Here is a 7,500-nt window from a genome sequence, read left to right on the forward strand (position 1 = left end):
CGGGCGCGGGGATTCGGCGATGGGCTCTTCCTGCTTCGCTCGCCGCTACTGAAGGAATCCTTGTTAGTTTCTTTTCTCTCCGCTTAGTGATATGCTTAAATCCAGCGGGTAATCTCATCCGATCTGAGGTCTGGAATCGTGAAAGACACGTGGAACGTGATCGGAGTCATAGCGGCGACCCGGGGTCTCTCCTTCCCCGGCGCTCCCCGAAGAATCGGGTCGCCGGCGGGAAAGGGTGGCCTACCATGCGCCTGCGAGAACGCAGACGGGAGGACGAGAGACCCCGCGATTGGGTCGACCGGCTCTGCCCGGCAGAGGCTCCTCGACCGTTCCGGGGGGTCGGACGCTGGACCGCACCACGGGCGCATACGTCTACACCCCGATGGCACGTCGCACGACCGACGAACCCCCGGTTACCGATCGAGCCTGCTCGCCGAGTTTCACCGGCGCCGACATCACAGAACTCCATCTGACACTGACCCGACGCAGCCGGCCGTCGAAGGGACGGCTGCGGCCGGGCGCTCCTCCGGCGCGCGAACACGCCGACTCTGTGAGTGATTGTCTTCCAGACGCTCAGACGGACGTGGCTCGAGGAGCAGAGCATCCCCGAGCCGCCATTTGCGTTCGAATAAGTCGATGATCAGTGAGTTCTGCAATTCACATGAATTCTCGCATCTAACTGCGTTCTTCATCGACGCACGAGCCGAGTGATCCACCACCAAGAATTGTCATTTGCCACTGGAAGACTCCCGCGTTCGCAAACTCTCCTCAGAGCCGAGGGAAGAAGTGGAACGGAAGGAGAAAGGACACGGGGACTCTGTGCCTTCTTTGCTTGTGACTGGAAAGAAATATCCTCCGTCGAGCCGAGGGGGGAAGCGGGCTCCCTCCTTCCCCCCACCGCCGCGAGGGCGGGTCGCGCGAGTCAGACTCGCCGACTGGGGGGAAATCGGGCGACACCGGTGCCCCTTCTCTGCCCTGCGGAGAATGCCTCGAGGAGCGCCGCGCCGCGGACGGCGACGGCGTCTCCACCCTTGCGGGACTTCTCCCTCGAAGCTACCGGGAGCGCGAGACTCCGTGAGACAGACGACGAGAGAAGAACCGGGTACTCCCCGGGCTGGTCTGTGTGTGACACGCCCGTCTCCTTTTTGTCGGAGAGAGCGAAGGCGAAGCGCGGGGTCTGACCTCGACCGTGGAACGGGGAAGGAGGCGGTGAAAACCCCGCTCGAGTCCCCCCGGCTTTTCCAATTTGCTCTCTCCGCGTGTCTCTCTGTGACGGCTTTTCCGACATTCCCCCTTTGTTCCCTCTCCGATCACGGAGGGGAAGGGTTCTGTTAATGATCCTTCCGCAGGTTCACCTACGGAAACCTTGTTACGACTTTTACTTCCTCTAAATGATCAAGTTTGACCGTCTTCTCGTCGCGCCTCGACAACCGGCCGAAGCCGGGGGTGCCAGACGGTCGATCCGATGGCCTCACTAAGTCATTCGATCGGTAGTAGCGACGGGCGGTGTGTACAAAGGGCAGGGACGTAATCAATGCGAGCTGATGACTCGCGTTTACTTGGAATTCCTCGTTCAAGGGACACAATTACAAGTCCCTGTCCCCAGCACGGAGAAGTCTCAGCGGATTACCCGGACCTTTCGGCCGAGGGCAAATGTACCCGCTGCTTGCGCCAGTGTAGCGCGCGTGCGGCCCCGGACATCTAAGGGCATCACAGACCTGTTATTGCTCCATCTCGTATGGCTGAAAGCCATTTGTCCCTCTAAGAAGTTCGCGGCTCACCACGACGGGTGGCCGGACTATTTAGCAAGCAAGAGTCTCGTTCGTTATCGGAATTAACCAGACAAATCACTCCACCAACTAAGAACGGCCATGCACCACCATCCACAAAATCAAGAAAGAGCTCTCAATCTGTCAATCCTCACTGTGTCCGGGCCGGGTAGGTTTCCCCGTGTTGAGTCAAATTAAGCCGCAGGCTCCACTCCTGGTGGTGCCCTTCCGTCAATTCCTTTAAGTTTCAGCTTTGCAACCATACTTCCCCCGGAACCCAAAGACTTTGGTTTTCCGGAGAGTTGCCCGCCGCGTCATGGGAGGAACGCCGGCGAATTACGAGTCGGTATCGTTTATGGTCGGAACTAGGGCGGTATCTGATCGCCTTCGATCCTCCGACTTTCGTTCTTGATCAATGAAGACATTCTTGGCAAATGCTTTCGCTGTCGGGCGTCTTGCGACGATCCAAGAATTTCACCTCTCACGCCGCAATACGAATGCCCCCGGCAGTCCCTCTTGATCATTACCTCAGGATCTCAAGACCAACGAAATAGAACCGAGGTCCTCTTCCACTATTCCATGCTGAGCTGTTCGGGCACTTTGGCCTGCTTTGAACACTTCAATTTTCTCAAAGTAAACGTTCCAGTCTCGCACGGCACTCAGTTAAGAGCACCGCACGACCAACCGAATCACTGGCCGGGAAAAATCTCCCACGACTCCCGTTTGACGGGGAGAAGGGGAACGGGCAGTGCACGCCTCACGGCGGACCGCCCGCCCCGGCCAGAAATCCGACTACGAGCTTTTTAACTGCAGCAAATTTAATATACGCTGCTGGAGCTGGAATTACCGCGGCTGCTGGCACCAGACTTGCCCTCCAGTAGATCCTCGTTAAAGGATTTAAAGTGTACTCATTCCGATCACAGGGCCTCCGAAGAGGCCTGTATCGTTATTTTTTGTCACTACCTCCCCGTGTCAGGAGTGGGTAATTTGCGTGCCTGCTGCCTTCCTTGGATGTGGTAGCCGTTTCTCAGGCTCCCTCTCCGGAATCGAACCCTGATTCTCCGTTACCCGTCACAACCATGATAAGCGCATAACTTACCATCGAAAGTTGATAGAGCAGACTTTTGAAGGGAGCGTCGCCGGTGCAAGACCGTGCGATCGGCATGATTATCTAGAGTTCACCAGCGGAGACCGGACCCCGAAAGGACCGGGCTGGCCTTGTTCCTAATAAGAGCACGCTTCCCCCGAAGGGTCGGCGCTTTGTTGCATGTATTAGCTCTAGAATTACCACAGTTATCCATGGTATAAGACTTTCTCCAATAAACCATAACTGATCTAATGAGCCATCTGCAGTTTCTCTTGTATGTTCAGGATTGTACTTAGACGTGCATGGCTTAATCTTTGAGACAAGCATATGACTACTGGCAGGATCAACCAGGTAACGGTCGACAGAACCGGGCTGGGCCCGTTCGCCGTCCGGGAGTCGCTCTCGCACTCCCCTCTCTCTCTCTCTGAATTCTCAATTGTCGATGCCGTGCTATTACGGTACAGTGATCGAAGAACCGCCCGAAGGGATTCTCGAGGTGTGTATCTCTACCCGAGTCGACTGGGTCGTCTCGAGAGGAGTCGCAGTGGTCCCGCCTCGGAGACGGGACCGGTTCGAAGCGACGCGGGAGGGCGACGGCTCGTCCACTGGAACAGGGGAGAGCAATCGCACGCCTCGAGCGTGCATTCGTTGCTTGGATGAAAAAGCCCGTACCGAGCGCCGAGTGCAACACATGGTCGCAGCAACGGCAGCATGCCCGAACGGGTCCCGTGGAGAAAGCTCGATATCTGACGACACCGAGGTCCTGCTCTTTCTCCACCGGGGGTTCTGCGGATGAAAAGGCTCAATATCTGAACGTCGATATATACGTGTGCACGGAGGGACACCTCTGCTCACGGGGCGAGTGGGTGAAAACCCCCGCTCTGAGCGCCGAGTTGCAACACATGGTCGCGATGAAACGACGGCTGACCCTACCGAAAGGGCCCGCTGGAGTCCAACCATGACACGTATACACACACGACAGACATTAAAAGCCTTCTCGAGTCTTGGATCGACTCTACTACCCCCCTCATATATAGAATCCGATTCACTCTGCCCGCTCGTTCTGACCATTGGATCACACACTTAAGCCAATACCCGCTACACTTAAGAGATCTCGAAATCTCGAACGAGACCCAGATTCTCTGCGGGTGAGTCGGGCGGCCTGCCGTCGCCGTCGGCTTGCCGTTTGCCTTTCGCCTGGTCGCATGGCACTCGTGCCATCGACCACGCAACGCGAGAGGCCTTCTCCCTTCTCCTTTCTCTCTCATCTCTACTCTCTCTCTTCTCCACCGGGGGTTCTGCGGATGAAAAAGCTCAATATCTGGGATTGTATATATACATATGCACGAAAGAACCTTCTACTCACGGGGCGAGTGGGTGAAAACCCCCGCACCGAGCGCCGAGTTGCAACACATGGTCGCGATGAAACGACGGCTGACCCTACCGAGAAGGCCAGCAAGGGTCTGACGTGCAAAAACATATTTACGCACCACAGGCAAGGAGCCTTTTCGAGTCTCGGGTGGACTCCCGTCCGCGAAAGCTTCATATCTGAACGTCGATATATACGTGTGCACGGAGGGACACCTCTGCTCACGGGGCGAGTGGGTGAAAACCCCCGCTCTGAGCGCCGAGTTGCAACACATGGTCGCGATGAAACGACGGCTGACCCTACCGAAAGGGCCCGCTGGAGTCCAACCATGACACGCATACACACACGACAGACATTAAAAGCCTTCTCGAGTCTTGGATCGACTCTACTACCCCCCTCATATATAGAATCCGATTCACTCTGCCCGCTCGTTCTGACCATTGGATCACACACTTAAGCCAATACCCGCTACACTAAAGAGATCTCAAAATCTCGGACGAGAGCCACACCTTGCGGATGCATCGGGCGGCCTGCCGTCGAGGTCGGCCGTCGCCCCGTCTCACAGACTCGTGCAACACGACGAGTCCCAGCCTACGCCTGTGTGCATCACCGTCGGCCTAAATCTCGGCCCTCGCCCGGTCGCATGACACTCGTGCCATCGACCGCACCATCGACCTTCTCACCCGGGAGCAACCCGTGTTTTCAGAGGAGTGCCGGGGTTGCTCCCGTGCCGGGTATGTCTTGTCCGGCGGCGCCCCGTCTCACAGACTCGTGCAACGACAACGGGTCCCATGCCTACGCATGTGTGCATCACCGTCGGCTAATTACTCGGCCCTCGCCCGGTCGCATGACACTCGTGCCGTCGATCACACCATCGACCTTCTCACATGGGAGCGACCCGTATTTTCAGAGGAGTGTCGGGGTTGCTCCCGTGCCGGATATATCTTGACGAAATCAAGGAGATATATGAGGAAACTTCTACAATTTGAAGATCGACCGGCGAGACAAGACACTCCCCTTAATATATAATCCGATTCACTCTGCCCACTCATTCTGACCATTGGGTCACACACTTAAGCCAATACCCGTTACACTAAAGTTGACCATGTTTTGTTTTTTTTGATATTATTATTATTATTTTTTTTTTGTCAACGTCCTCTGTAACGAAGTCAAAACTCTATGCATGTGTTCGCGTGTCGTTCTGCCGTCTCCGCCGGGCACATCCCAGCCAGCGCCCGATACATTTCAGTTGACAACGGTCACAACTCTATGCATGTGCTCGTGGGTCGTTCTGCCGTCAACGTCGGGAACACACAGGCCAGTACCCGCTACATTAAAATTGACAATGGTCACAACTCTATGCATGTGCTCGTGGGTCGTTCTACCGTCAACGTCGGGCGCACACAGGCCAGTACCCGATACATGCAAGTTGACAGTGGTCACAAACTCTATGCATGTGTTCGCGTGTCGTTCTGCCGTCTCCGCCGGGCACATCCCAGCCAGCGCCCGATACATTCAAGTTGACAACGGTCACAACTCTATGCATGTGCTCGTGGGTCGTTCTACCGTCAACGTCGGGCGCACACAGGCCAGTACCCGATACATGCAAGTTGACAATGGTCACAAACTCTATGCATGTGTTCGCGTGTCGTTCTGCCGTCTCCGCCGGGCACATCCCAGCCAGCGCCCGATACATTCAAGTTGACAACGGTCACAACTCTATGCATGTGTTCGCGTGTCGTTCTGCCGTCTCCGCCGGGCACATCCCAGCCAGCGCCCGATACATTAAAGTTGACAACGGTCACAACTCTATGCATGTGCTCGTGGGTCGTTCTACCGTCAACGTCGGGCGCACACAGGCCAGTACCCGATACATGCAAGTTGACAGTGGTCACAAACTCTATGCATGTGTTCGCGTGTCGTTCTGCCGTCTCCGCCGGGCACATCCCAGCCAGCGCCCGATACATTCAAGTTGACAACGGTCACAACTCTATGCATGTGTTCGCGTGTCGTTCTGCCGTCTCCGCCGGGCACATCCCAGCCAGCGCCCGATACATTCAAGTTGACAATGGTCACAACTCTATGCATGTGTTCGCGGGTCGTTCTACTACCGTCACCGTCGGGCACACTTGAGCCAGTACCCGCTTGACTTTTTTTTTTTTTTTTTAAGTCAACGTCTTCTTCAAGGAAGTCCAAATTCTATGCATGTGTTCGTGGGTCGTTCTGCCGTCTCCGTCGGGCACACACAGGCCAGCGCCCGATACATTCAAGTTGACAGTGGTCAAAACTCTATGCATGTGTTCGCGTGTCGTTCTGCCGTCTCCGCCGCGCACATCCTAGCCAGCGCCCGATACATTCAAGTTGACGATGGTCACAACACTATGCATGTGTTCGCGTGTCGTTCTGCCGTCTCCGCCGGGCGCATCCCAGCCAGCGCCCGATACATTCAAGTTGACAACGGTCACAACTCTATGCATGTGCTCGTGGGTCGTTCTACCGTCAACGTCGGGCGCACACAGGCCAGTACCCGATTCATGCAAGTTGACAACGGTCACAAACTCTATGCATGTGTTCGCGTGTCGTTCTGCCGTCTCCGCCGGGCACATCCCAGCCAGCGCCCGATACATTCAAGTTGACAACGGTCACAAACTCTATGCATGTGTTCGCGTGTCGTTCTGCCGTCTCCGCCGGGCACATCCCAGCCAGCGCCCGATACATTCAAGTTGACAATGGTCACAACTCTATGCATGTGTTCGCGGGTCGTTCTACCGTCACCGTCGGGCACACTTGAGCCAGTACCCGCTTGACTTTTTTTTTTTTTTTTTTATGTCAACGTCTTCTTCAAGGAAGTCCAAATTCTATGCATGTGTTCGTGGGTCGTTCTGCCGTCTCCGTCGGGCACACACAGGCCAGCGCCCGATACATTCAAGTTGACAATGGTCACAACTCTATGCATGTGTTCGCGGGTCGTTCTGCCGTCAACGTCGGGCACACACAGGCCAGTACCCGATACACGCAAGTTGACAATGGTCACAAACTCTATGCATGTGTTCGCGTGTCGTTCTGCCGTCTCCGCCGCGCACATCCTAGCCAGCGCCCGATACATTAAAGTTGACAGTGGTCAAAACTCTATGCATGTGTTCGCGTGTCGTTCTGCCGTCTCCGCCGCGCACATCCTAGCCAGCGCCCGATACATTCAAGTTGACGACGGTCACAACACTATGAATGTGTTCGCGTGTCGTTCTGCCGTCTCCGCCGGGCGCATCCCAGCCAGC

At 55.9% G+C, this 7,500-nt stretch overlaps 3 non-coding genes across 3 annotated transcripts in view; all 3 read right to left on the reverse strand.

The window, feature by feature from the left end:
- The window catches only part of LOC139968468 (large subunit ribosomal RNA), a 4,026-nt gene extending 3,894 nt beyond the window's left edge, over positions 1 to 132 (reverse strand). Inside the window, exon 1 of the ribosomal RNA XR_011793466.1 lies at positions 1 to 132. This exon is cut by the window's left edge and continues 3,894 nt beyond it. This is a non-coding gene — a ribosomal RNA (large subunit ribosomal RNA).
- Positions 133 to 567: 435 nt separating this feature from the next.
- On the reverse strand, positions 568 to 727 carry LOC139968497 (5.8S ribosomal RNA). Its single transcript, XR_011793493.1, has one exon. It is a non-coding gene; the product is annotated as a 5.8S ribosomal RNA (ribosomal RNA).
- A 605-nt stretch (positions 728 to 1,332) lies between these two features.
- Positions 1,333 to 3,210, reverse strand: LOC139968334 (small subunit ribosomal RNA). Its single transcript, XR_011793339.1, has one exon. It is a non-coding gene; the product is annotated as a small subunit ribosomal RNA (ribosomal RNA).
- Between the last annotated feature and the right edge of the window lie 4,290 nt (positions 3,211 to 7,500).

This window comes from Apostichopus japonicus, chromosome 5 (genome assembly GCF_037975245.1).
Source record: "Apostichopus japonicus isolate 1M-3 chromosome 5, ASM3797524v1, whole genome shotgun sequence".
Classification (NCBI taxonomy): domain Eukaryota; kingdom Metazoa; phylum Echinodermata; class Holothuroidea; order Aspidochirotida; family Stichopodidae; genus Apostichopus; species Apostichopus japonicus.